Below are 21338 nucleotides of genomic sequence, written 5' to 3' on the forward strand. Positions count from 1 at the left end.
GTAAACTAAAGAAATAATGTGGGTTTTTTTTGTTTGTTTGTACCCAAAAGGCACCGAAACTATTGAACCGATTTGAAGAAATCTTTCACTGTTTTAAAGGTACACTCTTCCCGAGTAACATCGTCTATATTATTTTATCCCGATACGGGCAGTAATTTCCACGGGATGCAAGTGAAACCGAGGGAAAACAACTAGTAAGCTGTAATGCTGCCAAGTTTCATCAAAATCCATTGGACAGTTTTTACGTCATAGGGATCTCTTCAGAAACTCAAAGACCCAGTAGATATGCAGATTAAATTATTTCCCATCGTGAATCCCATCAAAGTAATTACTTAGTCGATACCCGATCGTTGTAATGTGCGAACTACCAATACTACCATACATCTCAGATACCTACTGATTGAGAGACCGATCAGACTACCGGCAGAGATTATCGGCTGACTAAAAGTTTGGAGTCAGCGGACTGAGTTTAATTAAATGCATTTTAAAGTTGGGTGTAGATAGGTAAACAGATTATTTGCTTTTAAGCCATTTATTGCTAAGGTTTTTATTTACATCTATTCCTATAGCAAAACTATTTCTTATGAAACGAACGTCGAAATACTCAAATTTCACTTAATTATATTTATAAGTTTACTTTGTTCTTGTTTAAAAGTATTTCTGCCTCAACAATTTACGTGGATATGGCAGAGATCACCAACCCGCATTGAGCAAGCGTGGTGGTTAATGCTCAATCCTTCTCCGTGTGAGAGGAGGCCGCAGCCCAGCAGTGGGACGATAAAAGGGCTGTAACAGTTACAGTATGAAAGACAATGGTTAAATGGCATTATTAAAGCTTTCTTTGAAATAGAGTAGCGTTATAGTATACGACTACTAAAATCGGTTTAAGACATAAATATTGGACACATAGGTATATTTCATATTATTTATTAATTTAACTTCGATTTTCAATCAGTAGAAGATGATCATAATCATCAGGCCTCATTAAAATAAGGTCATGATCAAACAGTAACATTAAAGGTTTTCCTCACATAGCCGTCGCGACAGTAAAATAACAATTAACCAATTAATTCTTAGATAACTAAGTACTTAGTGCGGTTAGCCTTGATACTTGTGACTTGCATACATAGAGGTAGGGACGGAGCGCGTGCGCATGGAATAGGGCTGTCAATATGAAAATGATGTGATTTCATTAATGATTATTAAGACTAATGATGAAAATGACAATCAATCACAATCAATCAACGTTAATATTGCCAATATTTTTTTGGAGAAGCTCGTGAGACGAGTCGATTGATCATAAAGTTAAGCAACGCTTGTCGCAGTCATGGGTATCTTGTCATGACGAGCTTACACAAATTATTCATAGTCGTTACAGGTAGTCAGAATCCAGAAAGTCTGATAACTATTCTTACCTAGGAGTTTTGTGATGCCCATGTAACTGAGTTGCGGAGGTCAGTTCGGCAGTCGCTCCATGTAGTGGACAGCAATTTAGCTGCATTCGGTTAGACTGGAAGCTGACCAAATTATAGTTGCAACATATTTTTGCACAGTGGTTGACTATAAACAAGTTATACATAAATAGTTTTGTATGAATTGTTTATTCATTGCTTTTTTGTTATTATTTTATGAGTGTGCATAGCATTATTGTTATTATTTTATGACTGACATTGTTTATAACTTAGTATGCAACCCTACCACGACCGGTCAGTCTCCCATTTAGGAAGCAAGGACTCAACTATACATGGACAGTACAATTTGTCCGTCTTTTTGTCAACAATTTGTACAAGGCCGAAACACGTTATTGTTTATTTGAAAACACATAACAGAGGAACTAATTAAAATCAATGAAGAGGCTAATTAGGTGCTTTGTTAAACGATCAAAGAAAATTCTTGCGAGTTTGTGTATATTTTGTAGATACTTTGACAAAATAAAAATAATTTCAGTGATTCGCTTTTTGTTGTTTTGTTTTTTTCGATTACGTGGTTTCCGATTTCACATTTTCTTGTCATTGTTTATTTGTAGCCTCTTACTGATCCTTATTAATATTGTTGATAGGAAATAAGTCTGTCTTACCTGGTGCGCTAATCTGCCAAAATCAATTGAAATCAAATTATGTAGGTACAAAAATAGTCTATCTTGACAAAGTTATAAGCTAATTTTATTTGGGTCCTTGGTACACGCGAAAAGCTACCTGTGTTTAAAACTATTCAGTTTTACTGACAAATTCATAAGTATTAAGATGATAAAAACAGCAATTAGAATGCCATGGGATTTTTCCAAATCTATCTTCTCTTCTTACCAAAGCCGTTCTATGTCATCTGCACTAGATTTTTTATTCGATTCTGTCTTAGGCCAAACCAAAACGTTTTTCTAAGCAAACTTGACCGCACCATCTTCAATTATTCTCTACAAATACACTAAATACAATAACGACCTGACAGCTGTCAACATTGATGCAACGCTGCCCTTGCGCAGTTTTCACAACTGCTCGCTTGGGAGCCGCACGCGCATACCCACTGTACAAATATACTGTGTCAAACGCTTCAGTTGAGTAACATCCGACTATCCGACAAGACGTATACTTTTGACAAATATTTACATAGCAATATTGTTATAATACATCATCATCGTCTGCGTAGCCTTTTCCCAACTATGGGGCCGGCTTCCAGTCTAACCTGATGCAGCTAGGTACCAGTGTTTTACAAGGAGAGACTGCCTATCTGACCTCCTCAACTCAGTTACCCAGGCAACCCAATACCCCTCACGGGTTTTGGTCTAACTAATGTCACAAAGGCTCAAACTCCCGTACATTGATACATACATACATTTACATGGGCTGATAAACTCATTACCCACCTTAGCCTTAGCCAGTCGGTTAAAAATAAGTGTAGATCACCTTAGAACCTTTTACAGCAGTTTCACAGAATGGTTCCGGCTAAAAGGGATAACCGTAGCTAATTACCATCAGCTTTCAAACCTAATGGCTTCCAGGGCTCTAAAGACCTAAGGAAAGCAGTCGTTATCATTTATGATGAGGATGTTAATTACATGAAACCTACATGGAACCATTCGGAAAATAAAAAGTAAAATTAAATAAATAAAATTCAATTATGGATCAAATATTTTGAATTCAAACAAACAAATATTTTTAGCTATGTCTGATTCTAAATCCGACAACTAAATCTCTTTAATACTTTCTCGTTTAACTGTACGCGAATGAGATTTCTATAATTCAAAGAGTTTTCATGACAAGCGTCATGTGAAACTATAAACTTTTATGATAGTAGCAGCAAACAGCAGAAATATTAAATCCAGTTGCGGAAATCTGGAACCAAAAACAACATTCCCGCGCAAAACTAAGGAAACGACAAAAATGCAAATGGCCGCTGTAACAATAACACGTTAGAACGAAAAACAAGCAAGAGATAACCGAATATTATTATATACGTGTGAAAAATAAAACTACAGACGATTTGCGAAAGAAATCTTTATGATTTCCACGATAGCTCTGATTTCAGAAATCTCTTTTCACTCGGCGGCCATTGTTGGCACCTTTTTATAGATACGACCATTCACGGGAAGGATTCCTCCAATCCTTTTGTTTTCCGATTCAATGGTGATGTTTTTTTTTCCATCGCTCGTTTTTTTTTCTCTTTTCTAACGGACATGATTCGGTGTTCCATTCGGAATTTCAAATTTGGAGTGCAGCGTTCCGATAGACGTAAGTTCTGCATTTTTGGTGTTGGGGTTAAAGCTTTTATATTATACCTACCTAAAGTGTTTTTAGAATTAAATAGGTTTTATTCGTTTCTTTGATATTATTACCTATCCAGAGGCTAAACAAAGAATTATTGTAATGTTATACCGAGGATTTTGAAAAAGTAGCTCGCTAGGCTATAAAGAACTAATAAGGGGAACGAAAAACACAGTTTTTAACGAAAAAATTTCGACTCTAAAATTTGTAACCACAATTTAAAATTCATATTTACACCCTCGACTAACCATACAACAATTGACATTGCAAATTGTTCGCAAAATTTCAGTTTTATGAATTCCCGAGGGCCAGTTGCTATTGTTTTCTTTTAAAATTAAAACTAATTCACGTTGCACCTCGTTGGTGAAAAAGAATTATGGCGGTACTAATTCAACGTTAAATATGGAACGCAAAAAGAGCGCGAAAACTAGGACGGTAGATGTATTTCAGTAAAACGGGACTGCTCTTAAAAATTGCATCAGTTCCTGATTTTCAGCGAACGCGGCTCGGCGATGACAAGGAAACTTTTAAATTTGAAATTCCATTCGCGTCGTGTTGCCACACTGAAAATAACTCATCAAAGAAGAGTTGCAGAATGGAAAAACTTAATCACACTAGCTCGAATCGTGAGCTTTATTTTTGATGCTGGCAACGTCGAAATTAAAAAGTGTTGCCTGGTGTTCTGACTCACTTAGATATGCAGCTAAATTGTATGATGGATGAGATTTTTGTTGTTAAAGTTTTATCATAAAGTTGCTCAGTCAAAAGCTTTAAATGATTTTAATCGGCTGTAAATAAAACTAATTGGCGTTGTTTTAAAGCAATAAAAGCACAAAATGGAGCAGTCTAGAGCATTTTCTATCCATGTAGGTTTGCGTTTGACCACAGACTCGTCGCTTGCTAAGATGTGGCTACAGATAGAACACGTTACCCTATAAAAATAAATAAGAAGTTTAAGACCTTATTAGAGTAGTTTATATATTTTAACTGTATAATGTGTTTTCATCTTCTTCGAAGAACGTCTCGAGAAAATGCCTATTAAACCCGCATTGAACAAGAGTGCTTGAGAGGAAGGCGTGAGCAGCCGTGAGACGACAAAAAGGATGATTATAATGAATTATATTGAATATCCCTGTTTAATGCAGCTCAATAACACAATAATGATTCGATCCAATTTTAAAAACAAAGAAAAAAATACAGTACCTATTATGTGGGATACATAGCAGGAAAGAGAGAGAGAGATTATAGTTTCCCGGTCAAATAGCATGCAGCCATCGAACAGCCGTGTCATGCAGTTCCATTTCAATACTTTCAAATTGAGAATTTTATAACTGCCATAACACTAGAACAGTTCAATATTCTATTTTGGTATTCATGCTAGAATTTAAACAACTGGATACGCCATGAGTTTGTCTTCTCTGCAAGATACAGACAACAGTTTATCAACCGACGTCGATCTGTCTTTGTTCAATAGATTTTCAATCTTATCACAATAGTGGAATGGTTATGTTCTATTGGTTTTTGACAGACTCGGGTAAGTTGACCATTAGGCATTAAGTAGTAAGCATGTGCACATGAATTTATGGTTCTGTTTGAATATTTTGTTTGCATGAGTCAGTTATCACTATGTTGCGTTGCCTTGACCCCCATGCGTGTTATGGCAGACTTGTTCATGTACCCTATTATTGACAATCATAGATAAAAATTACGCCAAGAAATAGCAAAGGAATAAACATTTTTATCAGTTATACTTGGATTTAACTATAATGTTGGTTGCAGTTGGTTCAACGCTCCAAGTATTTTCGTATTGACGCAACGTTGCGAAAAATGAACCCGTTAAATATTATTATGTTCGCGTTTCTTTATGTTTAGCTTTCAGAGTTTATGCTAGTGACAATTGTACAATGTTGCATTGTGGACAGTTTACTTGAAAGCTTTTAACGGCTCACTTTGGTGCACGGGCTATAATTTCAGCTTTTGTGCTGTTTTGACGGGTACGTAAACAGGAGAATAGCGGTCGTATCCATGTGAGGACTTTAGCCACATTCATAGTCCATGACTTTTTAAAAATGTTCCCTCCCACTGTGGGTACAGCATGAGGGAGTATCATACTCTTACTGACTAAAACCCATCATGTTCCTTCTTAAGCCCTTTATGTACCAGGGCCGTGGTAACTCTTCAGAGCAATTCCGCAATCCCCTGGCTTACTGCGTCTATTTCAAGATATCTAACTATCTGAAACGATATCTAAATATTTTCCTTACTTCACATTCATCATAAAATTTTATCACCAGTAGTAAATAGTAGCAGCTATTGAAAAAATTGCTTCAGTATTGACCTATTTTCGACGTGGTCACAAAACACCTCATTCTAGCATTTATTTACCTCAACTTTATAATGTAACCGTAAAACCGACCGTACAGAGAGCCACACATTTAAAATTAATTTAAAACTTCATTAAAATTGTAGGCAACACGGCTAAAAACGAAATTATTACGTGCATAACATGAAACGTGGGGTGTATCGATTGAGCTGGCAACACTGAGATTCGAGTGTAACTGACAACACCCTTGTCACGGGCTTACTTCAACTACAAATAAAGTTAACACACAGATTTTGGATGCGATTTCAACAAGCTTACATATGTATGTATATGTACATATCTATCTGTCTAGTTATGAATACATAGAGTTGAAGATTTTGTTTGTTTGTTTGATAGTGCTACTTTTACACATGTATATTTTAGCACATATTTAATAAAAAAGAACAACGTTTCGATCGCCCGATCGATACCTGAAAGCAGCCGTTGGGCTATTCGCAGCATATAATTATCAACAATTTAAAAAAAAAATCCATTTCAGCGCCCTTTTCAATGAAGGTTATAATAATAAGCTATTAAGCATTAAAGTATGATCCTTAAAATAAAGAAAAAAGGACACGGTGAAATCGCAGTGCACACTACTTAGTCCCAAAAATTCAATTACAATGTTTGTCGTTACCATAGCAACGGTTTAGGGCGATTTATTGTTTACTTTTGCCGCGCTTTTTCAAATTAATCTGCAGTGTAAAATTGGGGAATAGATAGATAAATCCTGGATTAATTGGAACCGGGATTTGGAAGCCAGATCTCTTGTGTTTTCGTGTTTCTATTGTTATAGTATTGCAAAGCATAATTTAAAATGATTTTTCGGTAATTTTGTTTGAGAGATAGGTTGGTGTGACTTGAACGGCGCTTCGTTGACCGTAAGCCCTAGACCATTAGGTTTTTACAGATCTATCCAGGTTGTAAGTCTGGACGAGATTTTCTGTGAGAGGTTTATGGAAAGCTGCACACAGGACCGATGGGAAATAGGAATCAGTAGGTACTTACAAAGTTCCGCCGGTTGCTGCAACTTGATCCACTCACACAGTACACACATCACTTGTACACATATTATTTATAGTATGATGGGCGCCCAGTAACTCCCTGCAGGGGTTTTTGATTAGTTCAAGAAGTTTATTGAAGTTTAGACATAGTTTTTGAATTTATTTTGCGGCGCGTTATGGCGGCCGGCGTCGTGTTTTTTGGCACTCGCGCGAAAGTTTTTTGCATTGACGGTGGCGCCACGTCTTGCTTGGTGAGTGGCAGTTTTTGGAACTAGGAGAGGGAAATTGAAAGAATAAGGAATGCATGCAAGCTCAAATATAGGTATTTCATGTTAAAAAAATATGATTAAAATTCATATGGCGAAAACTGAAAACTGAGAATTTTTAATATCATCCTCGAGTTATACCTATTAAAAATATTTAAAATGCAATCTTTTAAATTCAACTTCTTTGTTTCAGGCTTATTTTGTTAGTAAAACAAATAGTAATACATACTTGAGATCTATGTTATTTAACTTATTTAAATTAACACATGTATGTAGAGTAGGTAAGACATAAACACAATACATTCCGAAAAAAAAAAACAAAAAACCTTCTAGAACAAATTCAACTTAAATACATTTCCGCAATCCCAAGAATCCTATTCAAATTCGAAATCCGAATTCGAATAAAATCCTCTTCTTTATTAAAGGCGCGGCCAGACATGCGACAGAGCAATTATTGTCAGCACCACACTATATATCCTTCCCCACGTCAACCCTTCCACGAGCCAAGTGCCTGAAATTTAATCCAGGAAAAACCCAATCGGTACATCTTGACCCGCAAGTTATTCTATGGGAAGGGTTAAGAATGTAATACACTGGTGGGATACGCTATTGTTGTCTTTGGTGTAGAAAAAGGTTTTTATGTAGAAAGAACGTAGTCTGGGTATGACTTTACGTCGGCTAGGAGCAAATATTTCCCTTATTGTAATAAAGCCTTAATGTAATAGGGGCTTAGTCAGGTTATTGTAAGTGCAAAAGTTAAGTCATACGTGCCTAAATATTGCTTAAAAATTGGAGTGAGACTCAAAAACTAATAATTGGATACCAATCCTTCAGCACTAATAATTCTACATTATACCTACATTATTTTTCAGGAATAGAATTAAAAAAATTACCTACGCTTTTATATTCAATGACATAACCAAAAGGACTGAAACCTGTAATTTTGTGACGTCATCCATAACTTAAAATCTGCGCAAATGTAACCTACTTTACAGCATTCCGAAAACAAGGATCAACATTAAAACGAATACCAGCTTACCAATAAGCTCAGGATCAGCGCCTTTTAACGAATGGCCGCCAAAAACCATATGTTGGGATAAAATAATCATGCTCGAGACCCGAGACCGCGGTCACATGGTAATAGAAATAAATCGGCACCGTATCTAACCCTTTCTGCGCGGTCACTTCGACCCCCGGGACTTTCGAACCAAATTGTTACATTTTCTCGCTGCCCTCAATTGAATGTTTATAGGGTTAAAATTGCGTTTAAAAAAGTTTATATGATTTTTTTTAAGTGGTATAAAAGTTGAGGTTGTATATGAGTGTAATCGTTTTTGTTTCTTTTTTTTTGTTGTCTTTGGATTGTATTAATTTGAAAATAGAATGCCCAGTTTAGATTTAGTTCCTTTAGCCTTCAATGACGTGATTCCTTTTACGTCGATCGAGTAAATACATAGTTAAAACTAGAAATTATACGCCTATAACTACAAATATGATTTGCATGTTATATTTAATTTCAATGTTCATAATTCGTAGATATTTCAGTAAAACCGCTAGAAAAGCCTGGTAATTGTCATAGAATTTATATAAGTATAAATAAGTACAATTACCTTACTGCTGTAGCTGCTATTACTTATTATATTTTCAAGAAAAACTCTTCATTGGCACAATAAACGCTAGCACACATGTTTTGGTATTATGAACGGCAAGCCATTACGAAATCAAGTGAAATAGAGCGCGAAATAATTCATAACCACCTCAATCCACCAGTTACGGTAAATGTACACAAATATGTATAAATCCAAGATGGCGACCAGTATTTTCTGAAGTTAGTATTAAAATATTGACAAATATTTACCTATGTATAGTTCAGGTATGATGACTTTACCTACTGCACTAGAGTAACATCACTTTAGTCAAAAATACTAAACAACACTACTGCGCATGTGTTTAAATAGCTGATTTCAGAAATGCAAAGTTATTTGACGAGAACTAGTGACTACTGAAGTTATGTGTCATCACAATCACACATTTATTAAAATCTATTTATACATAAAAAAAAATATTCATTTAGTAGTAAAGTAAAGTAGTAAAGTAAAGTAAAAGTAGGTGTATTTAAATATCACATTCCGTAAAAGCCGACTTAAAGTAAAAGCACATGTAGTATTAAAAAACTTTAAAACGTTGCGGTTTTCAGTCACGGACGAACAAAACCGCAGGTCACAGCTAGCGTACTTATACGTAACCTCTACGGTATCGTGAAAATTGATGGCGCGTGAAAGCCTCCAATAACATATATTTCAAGTTATTGACATCTACATACATATAACATAAGTATGTTTTATGTATCTGCGATTTGTCGCCGCTCCGCAAAGTTAAGGATTTTATTGAAACTTATTGTCAACTTGGGAGCGTATGTTGTGTGATATTGTACAAAAAGAAGCTGAAAGTATGGTCGTAAAATGTTTAGAGAAACAACAAAGTTGAGAAGCATTCATAAGCCATTATACAACGAAATTATATTTAAAAGAATCTTATATTTTTGTGGAAACACTAAGTTTTATATAGAAGTAAATACAATATTCTCTAGTTACAAAATTCCCTTCTATTTTAACGATCCTTCTCTTTACGAAACACGAATGGTTTCGAAATCATGTTGCCATGAGTTCCTTTTCTGAATGACTTTAAACTCCCACTCACACCTGAATTTAAATTCGGAACACGAATTTAAATCCTGTCATTCTCGTTCTGTAACTAGATTTGAATCGAGAATTTTATCAAATATGTCTGCTTGAATCAAGACGTAAGTAAGCATTCGTTTCTCAAATTGAATATACGAAAAAAATACTTAGCAAGGAGTTTCAAATACAATTTCGCAGGTCTCAACGCCAGTCTCAGTTTTTTTTTTAGAAATGACTATGACCGTCATTGTCGGCGCGAAAAGGCAAGAAATGAAATATTTTAAGTTTGCAGACTAAGTTCTCAGACAAGGGCTCAACTTAGTGACGCAAAGTTAGACGGTGATGTCGGCCTTCGTCGAACTTTGCCAAGTATTATGTTGCTAATTTTATGCCTCAGTTAGGTGGAGATAAAAATTATGGGCCGTTGTTTATGGTCGTTTATGTTGATATTACCACTTAACCTTTAAAATTTCAGTGAGGACCTATTATAGCAAAATATATTTTCAGATAGGAAACAATCAATTAGCCTCAAAATGTCCTTTCATAATTCTCTTAAATACTTCCCCAATTTTAAGAATGGCTTGGATAAAATTTTCCAAGACACTAAAATAGCTTTACAAATGCTCAATTTTCGAAATAATTTACTTCACAAGAAAACTGTTATCTCGGGGCTGATTTACATTTAGAAACAAGCACGGCACTCAAGGGGTACGCAAAGTAGCCGCAAGTTAACACCGTCACTATTTATTAAACTTACCTCATAAACTCCTAGCGAAAACCGCATTACAGGGTTTAGCCTAAGAAAAATATCTTAAGAAAGCCAGAAAAGCGAAAATATTAAAGGTTTATGAAGAAACTTTATGAAGAACATAAAACCTCACCTATTCAATTTCATTAAAACATAAAAAGAGGTTCACTATCTTAACAAATTGTCTATGACCTAGCCACAGATGAAAAATTTACCTGTCAATTTTCCCGCGCTTTGTTTTCTAGTCATTACATAAAACATTTATAAGAATGTTTAATACATAAAAAGCATGAAATAAACGGTGTTGGAACCACAGTACGTCCACTAACATGTCGGAACTGCTCCAGGGATGTGTAAACAGCCGGTATGGGCAACCGGGGCACAATATCGTGTTAAATATTGTGCTTGGAACGGATCGCGCCGTTTATGGTACACGGAAAATGGCGGGAAAAGAAAATGGCTTTGACAAGTTATGGATTCTTTTAGTCATTTTTAAGGTTAAGTTTCCTTTGTCAGAAGTTAAGTTACGATTTTAAGTGTCCTATTTTGTACTGAAATAATATTATAATTTTATTTTACTGTTTGAGTGAGAAATAACACATTTGTTTGGAAATAAGATATTAAGTCAAAAATAGCATTTACTACCTACCCCAAAACCATACCTACTCCATTTAACAGAAATTCCCGAATTATAACATTATCTGTTTATAACGCTCCACCGCATAATAAACAGATTTAGATAATAATAATATTTCAGTGAATACTCAACAGTTTCCGATTTGGTAAAAAACTTGTATAAAATCATTTTCATTTTTAACCGACTTCACAAAAGGCTCTCAATTCGTCGAAATATTTTCTTATTTTACATTGAAACAAGTTCAAAATAACTCTGTAACAAGTCTTTTTACTGAAAATTGTGTTACTGAGCAAAATTACGTTTCACTGTCAAATTATTTTGATAAGATTTCTAATAATTTCTATCTTTTCGTTACTTTTTTTTAAAATATGTGCAAATCATATTTGTTACTTATGCATAGCACAACAATTGAAAAAAATCTATAATATGTTCAGGGCAAAATAAGTTATTTATTTCAACCTGTGTTAAAACTCAACAAACATTTTATCAATGCTTGTAAATAGTTCCCTAAGGAAGCCCCAAAAAAGCGCGGGAAGACACTACTGTCAAATATAACTGACAGCAACATGACAGTTTGTGTTTCGTGCGGAAACGCACTCCGTTGACCCAAACAGGTTACATCAATACTTTAAGTCGGACTTTCGGACTTAGTTTGGTATTCCGCTGTGAGCTCAAAGTTGCCCGGTGGCCGGTGACAGGGTACAGGGTACTCCCAAAGGCTAAATATTTGACGGGCGATCGCTCACGGACTTGTACGAGGAAGTTTTGGCTTTTTTCAGCTTTTACTTTCGAAGTTGCAACGTGAAAAACGTGATGGAAATTCTTGTTGTTTTTTGGGAGGAAATTGGCCAATGTTGCCTTATATAAATAGGTAGAATATTAGCTATTTTATATAGCAATGTATCTTTATTATTTATAAGTTGGTTTGAACTTGGGAATATCAAGAACTAATCACTCTGACTTGAAAACTCATTAGATAGCTCATTCATCGAGGAATGATTTAGGCTACTTTTTATCCAGGTGCGCAGTAGTTTCTATTTTTAGACTTTGGTGAAAGCGCTAGTGGAAGCTAATAGGTACTATATTATCCCATTTTATACTAGCGAGCTAATAAATAAAATATTTATAATTAATGTATCCTATGTGCTTGTTACAGATTTCGTATGCGACCAGCAAGCTAGCTGATAAGAATCCAAAGGGTTCCGTACCCCAAACCAAAGGTAAGACTATCAATAATGTTAGTTAATCTATAGATTAGTGGATCAATTACGTGATTAAGGAGCAGCTTTTTGCAATGGAATAAGATATAGTTACTAGTGTCTATATCTTTCCATCTTTTTTATCTATTTAATAAAAGATTTAGGTTTCACCCACAGCCCTTATAAAAAAGTCACCTTTAAGACGCCAAATAACCTTCCCCAATAAATGGGCTATCTAACACTTAAAAGATGTTTAAAATTGGCCAATATTACCTGAAATTATTCTACCTATATTCACGTAAAAAAAGCATCAAGCAAACAAAATACAAACGTTCGAATTGAGATCCTCTTCTTTTATGAAGTCGGTAAAAAAGGAAAAAGTACAGAAATATTATGAGCTGTGAAACCAATTTCTATTTATTCACCCCCTGAAATCGTGGCCACCATATTTCATGGCGGACAAGGCTTGAATTATTTATGCTATCGTGATAGAAATATATTTATTTAGTTATACTGTCAGACTTGAAGGCCATCATTTATTTTCTAAAATACCCTCGTACTTTTACCTTATTATGGTAGGTAAAATGGCCATTGGCGCATTTTAGTACACAAAAATATCTTTCGAAATATTAGCAAAGTAGTAGTGTATTGATTTAGTGCAAGTAAAAAAAGCTTCTTGCATGGTGTCAAAAAGTGGTTCTCATAGAGAAAAATCACCAAGAAAGTCCATGGAAAGTCTTTCAAAGCAAGAAGCTCAGTTTATTAACTAAATAATTGGCTAATATGATAACAAACTGTAAAAGCGTGATAGACTAACAGAATCAGTTAATGTCAAAATAAATAGAAAGAACTATACAAATAATGGAATATTAATGTTTTATCTTATATTTTTGGTAAACATCAACCTCTTTATTTCTAATTAAGTTTGAAATATTTTGAAAATATTTGTTAATTACAGAAATTGATAGCACTAATTATAAAAGCCGATTTGCGATAAAATATCAACAATATTTCATAAATAAGTTGTTTAATTTGGGATTGGATTACCAGATTAGAGTCTCCAATAAATTATTATTTATAGGGGTCGTTCAGGTTAATTAATTGATTTATTGAGAAAGCTGTGTTACAGATTGTATACCTCAGACCAGATAAAAGATATTAAATATCCAATTTTATAATAAGGGAACAAACCATGTAAAAATTTTAATTATCAGTTGAATTAGCATGATTTTTAAAATTGTGACTCGGAAAGCACAATAAACTGGAGGTCCCTAGAGTACCCAGGAACGCAGAAAGTCTGACAACCAGTCTTACCAAGGGACAGACGCATCTTGTTAAACACTGGTTTTCCGTTGCATCAGTTAGACTGGAAGCCGACCCTTACATAGTTGAGAAAACGCTACGCAAATATTGACAAAAAATCCTCTATCAAACCGTATTTTATAAAATCATATCAATTCCCTATCGAAACTCTCATCGGTATCACAAAACGGAATTAGGCTTAGGGGAGAGTGGGGGAATTGCGGACGCTGAAGGGAAATAACGCACAACATTCGTCCTATTAGTAATAATCAGTCTGTCTTTATTAATTATCAATCTTTAGTTATTTGTCTACAAAATCAATTATACTTTTTATACGAGACCAATCAATAAATATAATATTTTTAGCAAAAACAAAACCTTGTCAGTCCGTATTTACCCGTAGCCCTCGGGGTAAATTCGGACTGACCCTGGGTTAATTACGGACAGCATGGGGTATTTACGGACTAGGTAGACCTAGCAAAAATCACTGGCAAAAGTCTTTAGAAGAACTTCCTGCAGTGCAGTTCTCATGAGACCACTTGTTACCCACACTTTCAACACATAATCCAGTCTTCGGTGGGAGGATCACTTCCTGACAATAAATGCAAAAGTAATCAACATTTCAACATCAACATTCTAATCAAGATTTTAAGTTAGTTTTCTTGCATATCGTTAAAAACGGATTTTATCCTCTCTTTGGTATTGTAGAAACACTGCCCTTTTTCACTTTGTCAAACAAATACCCAGCTCTGGGAATACCATATTTTTCTTCCGCCTGACGAAAAGTTATCCACGGGTTTTTTATTTCTTGTACAGCTTTTTGTAATGATTCGATTTTTTTCTTATAACATATATTTCCGAGGCATTTAAAAATGAGTAGTTATTGATTAATTTCATAATAGTTTATCGAATTAGGGGTAATTGCGGACGTACGTATTTACCCCACGAGGCTTGTCCGCAATTAACCTAACTGGGTATTTTTAAATCAAAGAGAGAAATTTGTCGGTTATGAAAAGGTTTCGTAAAAAAACAACATTGGCGATTCAAACTTCATTGACAAACCTATCCATAGAAAATATCACTTTTTACCATCACTTAATATACAGACCTGTCCCTCGAATTGTAAAACACTAAAAATTAGATCAATATTCACTTTTTCTTGAAATTTTACCTACCTTTGAAACTGTGCGCAGCCGGCTGTCGTAAGTTTTTGCGTGGCACTAAAATGGTGGAAAGAAACAGATGACAGCACCGGGCTGCTGCGGGGGGGATTGAATGAGTAGATACTTGCTAGTCCGTATTTACCCCGCGTCCGTAATTCCCCCACTCTCCCCTACTCCCTAAAACCGTACTTATCGGGTAGGGACCGATTCCGTGTCATCCAAGTACCTTCTACACACCTCTTCGTTAGTTCAAGCCTTGGATCATTCAACCAATCGGAACCGCCATGAACACCAATGCGAAAACTTGTGCCAATCTAGGCATGCATTTTTATCACATCGTCATTAAGGTGCACCAACACATCGTCAAACATAACATAAAATAAAAAAGTAAAAATAAATTAATGTTTATTCACAAAAGTAACTTTACATGGCTTACGTTGTCGTTGAGCCACAAACTTGTTAATGAAGTAAATAATGTAGTTTTACAATTTTAACTTAGTATGATCTCAATATCTGTATTGTACAACGAAAAGATTCATGACAGACAAAAAAGCAGAAGAATCTCAGTCAAGCTGTCAACAGTAATAAAGAAAAATAAAAATAAAAAACAGGTGGAATTACTTTGCGCCAGAATTACCTTATATTTTCAACAAATCACAAGTATAAACTTGACACTTATACACACATGTCATGTATGACTGGCGGTTTTATATGTATATACCTTTAGCAAAAAGAAGAAAACGCATTGCATTGACGTGTCCCGTGTGTCAAACGCTCTAAGCTTCAACCCAACGCCCTCGGAATACGTAATACAGAACTTTTTGTTGGCCTCTTCTCACCGATTGATCTTGAACTCTATTACCATTCAACACGGTTCAAAATAGAGATAACACTAAACTGAATTGGATTTGGGATAGCAAATGATTTGCAGCATATTTCAGTGATTGGATTACAAACTATTTGGGATTGGTATCTACAAGTGCGCTCCTAAATAAATTAGTTTCATTTATATTGAAGTGGTACATTAATGAGGCTTTTAGTTAAATTACAAGCTGTGTTATTAACTCCTCGGTGAGATTAATCCCATTGGTATAATATGTGATCAAGCTGAGATATGGTGAACAATAATCTTTGCTTTCGGAAAGTAAGTTATTAAAAAGTGAATTTTTTAAGATTTTTGGTTCTAAATTCCATCATTTTTCTTTTCCCAATATTTTTTCAATATCTGTAAATTCTACTTTTTTATGTGCTTCATTTTTATTTATATAGATGGGCTGTTTATTTACATAGATATTTACAACACAAAAAAAACTATTCTAGTAAAACAATAAAAAAAACACAATTTCTAAAAAGCGTCAAAAAATTGCTTCATTAATTGCACCATAATTTTAAAAAAGCCCCAACAACGTCAAACTTTATGCAAACATTCAATAAACCGTATAGGTACTACACAAAAAACCGTCACCAATAAATATCGTTTATGATTGAAACCGGTAAAGCTATCGGATATCTAACGTAAACGCAATCAGTACCTACCGGTAAATAAGCCAAGATGGCGGCCGTTTCGATTACATTGTGTCTTTTGTTATGAACGCACCGAATCATACTGATTGATAAAGAGATATGCACTGATTGATAATTTCATTTGGTTATTGACTAGGTTATTGTTCGTTCATCGTCCTCCTGCTGCCCTTATCCCAATTTTGTGCTTTGTTATTATTTTGAAGAAAATACCTCGTTATTTTAGGCGGTTTAGAATTTGTTGTTATTACCCTGCACTCAGAGACATTTAACGATTACTCAAAGAAATCCTTCACTAAAATGAGTTAAGTAACAATTAAATATCTCTGAGTGCGCAGGTTAGAGTGCATTTAGACCCGATGAACAAACAAAAAAATCAAAGCATTGTTTGGAAGCATATCAGCATTATATTCCCTACAGTGTAGTGTAGTTATATGCTGCAAACTTTACCTGAGAGTCTGAGAGTCTCAGTCAGCCTCTCAGGTAAAATTTTAATTTCAGAAAAAACACAAAACACTATAATTTAACACAAAGTGATTCAACGGCACATCAGACATTCATGTAAATTGCTGTCAGTTTACCATGGGGGTTTTACCATTGTTTCTTTATGCACATGAATAATGCAAGCAACTGCATTACCACCAAATCAACTAGTCGCTATTAAACGGAAAAATAACAAAATGGGTATAAATAGGTACATAACACATCATCATCTGCCTAACCATTTCCCAACTATTGGAACGGCTTCCAGTCTAACCGGATGCAGCTGAGTACCAGTGTTTTACAAGGAGTGACTGCCTATCTGACGTCTTCAACCCGAACAACTCAATAACCCTAGGTGAGACTGGTTGTCAGACTTGCTGACTTCTGACTACCCGTAACGACTACCAATGATGTTCGGCTAAAAATGTATTAAAAACAAAAATTAATGTAATCTTAAATAAACAAATTATTCTAGCGTAATTAAACATTTGACTCGCATCAATCATTTACGAATTAATAATGTTTTAAATATCTGAAATGAATTTAATTAACTCGAAATATAATTGAGAGACAAACCAGTATACGATATTAATTTCGAAACCGAATTCCAACTATTATCGGTATTTCGTAATCCGAAATGCGTTTTCGTTGTACCTACATGTAAATCGATACTATGGTTTTGCGGATTCTCGAAGTAAAACCTCAAAAGTTGATTAATATTGATAACTAGCCGTTTTCCGACGGTTTCACTTGCGTCCCTTGGAAAGTACTGCTCGCAGCAGCTCAGTATTTTCGGAGTCTTCAGGGTACAAACAAGGAAATTAACAAAATATTTTTCTTGTTTATTATTTTAAGTATTAGCCGTTTTCCCGTGGTTTCACTGGCGTCCTGCAGACTACTATTCGTAACCGGATAAAATATAGCCTATGTTACTCAGGAAGAGTGTAGCTTTACAACTGTGAAGGAATTTTTCAAATCACTTCAATAGTTTCGGAGCACAAACAAACGAAAATTTCCTCTGTATTATATTAGTGTTGATTACGTGAAGAGTTATGAAATTAAATTTTGTTCTCATTAATTATTTCATTCATAAGTAGGTTACTGTCGTCATGGCGATTAATTAAAAAAGTAACTAGCATAAAGGTTTATACACATTTGCATCTCGACTCGGCTGCGTCGGCTAACCGCAAAAACAGAAAATGAGCTTTAGGATTAAATGAAACTACTTTTTACAAGCTTTTATTTTCTCTTTCTGTTTTCCTTTTGATTCTCTACTGAAGTTTATTTTCAAAATGTAGGCTTTATTTTGTTACATCAGTAGTATACAGATTATTTTTTCAGTACTTCTTTTTATGGAAAGATTCCACGAATGAAGCTTATTTATTAATTTCATACAAATAAAGAAAAGCATTTGCAGGTTTTGGTACAATAAAATGTATGAAAACTACATAAGTATTTTCTGCAGTTTTTTCATTATATAAAGTTTATGTATCCCTTAAAACATTATTATTATTGGACTAGCTTCATCCCACGATGCCAACCGGGGCCGCCTTTGCCGTAAGAACTACTCTCCCCATATGTACACAAAATTACTGCCATGTTTCATCAAAATCCATTCAGTAGTTTCCGTGAGAAAGTCTCAAAAAACATCCATATACATACAAACTTTATAATATGAAGGTAAATAAATTTAACAAAGTCGTGGTGGCCTAGTGAGTAAACCAACCTCTCGAGTATGAGGGTGTTCGATTCGAGGTCAGGCAAGTACCAATGCAACTTTTTAAGTTTGTATGTACTTTCTAAGTATATCTTGGACACCAATGGCTGATAAAAAATGAAGGAAAACATCTTGAGGAAACCTGGACTATAAAGTCTGTAATCACCAACCCGCATTGTGCAAGCGTGGTGATTAATGCTCAATCCTTCTCCGTGTGAGAGGAGGCCTGTGCCCAGCAGTGGGACGATAAAAAGGCTGTAACAGTAACAGTAAATTGAACATTCATCTATACCCACAACTGTATCTACTCAATAGTATGAACATCTAAAATGGCGGCGTAGATAATTCGATAACAATTATAACACAACTTTAGTTAATTAGCAATACGGCTGAAATTGCCACTGGTATTGGCGATTCAATTTACCCAGTATTGTGACAAAGGTAAACTAGTGCTTCTACCAGACTTGGCCTAATATATCGGGAGTGTCAAACCTAATCACAATTGTATATTTCCTTATATATTACCCTTGCTTACTCCCTTATATACCACGCTTGTATACTCCCTTATGTACTACCCTTGCTTACTCCCTTATATACTACGCTTGTATACTCCCTTATGTACCACCCTTGTATACTCCCTTATGTTATTACAACAAATTCAAAGACGTTTATTGCAAGTAAGTTTTTCACGTCAGAATTATACTTTGTCCTTTTTGTGAATACCAGGATAGATGGGTTGGGTTATTTATTTAAAAGTTCATGTACACAGAATACAGACAAGAAGAAAAATAGAACACATGGTACATAGGCACAGCTTATTTCATGAGAAATCTCTTCCAGCAGGCAGAGTTGATTATTTTTTACAGTAGTTTGCAGTAAATAGTGCCTTCGTTTTGGGCGCTGTCTTTTGTAAACTTGATCTTCACCAAGTGCTGATCTTTTTAAATACTATCTTATTACTACATTATAATAATTAATATAAAATGACTTTTTTACAAATTAATTCAAGAAGATAAGACAAGCTAGCTACGTTGCCACAAAAAATACGTCACAAGTGATAAATTGGTTCAGCGCTCATTAATTAACTTTGCCTAATATAATCTACTAAATCTACACTAATTAATGTTATCAAGCTGGAGAGTTTGTGTTTACTAACACGCTAATCTCAGAATCTACTACTGAACGGATTTGAAAAATTCTTTCATTATTAAATAGGACATATGTATATGGAGAAAGACTATGAGACTATGTGCAGAATAGTTCCTACAGGGTGCAGGTGAAACCACCGACAGAAGTTAGTCATATCACGAGCTTTTTACTACTGTCACTACATTACTAAATGGTTACTACGTATTGTTAAGAATAGCATTATTGTGTGAAAATTTGAATCTAGAATGTTCCACTCATTTACTCGTAACAGGGCCAAGTAATGACTTGCAAACACACTCATACTCACAAACACACACATACCCCAAACGTGTCGTTCACTTGCACACACACTTATATGCACACACGCACACAAAGGTACGGTCCAGCTGATTAAACGTAACCAATGAAATCGGTGCACCAGTGTCACGGGTATTCCCCTAGCCAGAGACAACACAATACACCAGGACCATAGTAAATAGACTTTATAGGCTACGGTCGTCGTTGCATTGAACCCTTGCTATTAGACCCGCACACTGCAAACTTTTAGTCGGCCGATAGTTTGTTTGGGGTCATTAATCAGTATGAAGATGAAGAGTAGTATACACATTACGAAGATCAGGTATTTAGACGGTATCAGACCGACTGAAATCTGTGAGAGAGAAAGAGAAAAAAAAGGGTTACCATCGGGTCATTGAGTTGTTAGAAGCCGGTAAATCTGACAACCAGTCTTAGCAAGGGGTATTGGGTTGCCCAGGTAATTGTGTTGAAGAGATCAGATAGGCAGTCGCTCCTTGTAAAACACTGGTACTCAGCTGCACCCAGTTAGACTGGAAGCCGACCCCAACATAGTTGGGAAAAGGCTAGGCAGATGATGCACTGTGTCAAATGTCGGCCGACTGTTTAGTTTCTAGTGTGCGGGTACTATTGCTAGCAGAACTAAATTGTACACCTGAATTCGAGGAGGTAATTTCAGTAGGTAAATTATTTGATGTGAGTAATCGTATTACTGAATTGTGTATTCTGTTCTATTGTTTTGGTATATGCTGTAATTGTACCTTAGCCACAAGCCTTTTCATAGACAGACAGATTATTACTAGATATATTTTAGCAAAAGATAAGGAATGGTTGTCATTAAATACGCATCTGTGAATTAACGTGATTGCCAAAATAAAGAGAAAAATTTATTTATTTATTTTAACGGAGCAAACAACAAAACAGTACTATCACTTAGGCGCACGGGCTAAATTTTTATAACAGGTTATTTTATTCTGCTTAAGAATTACGAAAATTGAGCTGAAAGGGTCTTCAAAATTGCGTTTACAAAAGTTTCATATAGTTAAAGTTTACT

At 35.0% G+C, this 21338-nt stretch overlaps 1 protein-coding gene across 2 annotated transcripts in view; it reads left to right on the plus strand.

Moving 5' to 3' along the window:
- Window positions 1-21338, plus strand: part of LOC110379869 (Ig-like and fibronectin type-III domain-containing protein 2) — a 159817-nt gene that overhangs the window by 75413 nt on the left and 63066 nt on the right. For both annotated transcript variants that reach the window (XM_064039025.1, XM_064039026.1), the window contains exon 4: window positions 12613-12676. The gene's annotated coding sequence lies outside the window, so the exon portion shown is untranslated. The remainder of the gene's footprint in view (window positions 1-12612; window positions 12677-21338) is intronic.

Source organism: Helicoverpa armigera, chromosome 18, assembly GCF_030705265.1.
Source record: "Helicoverpa armigera isolate CAAS_96S chromosome 18, ASM3070526v1, whole genome shotgun sequence".
Taxonomy (NCBI): Eukaryota; Metazoa; Arthropoda; class Insecta; order Lepidoptera; family Noctuidae; genus Helicoverpa; species Helicoverpa armigera.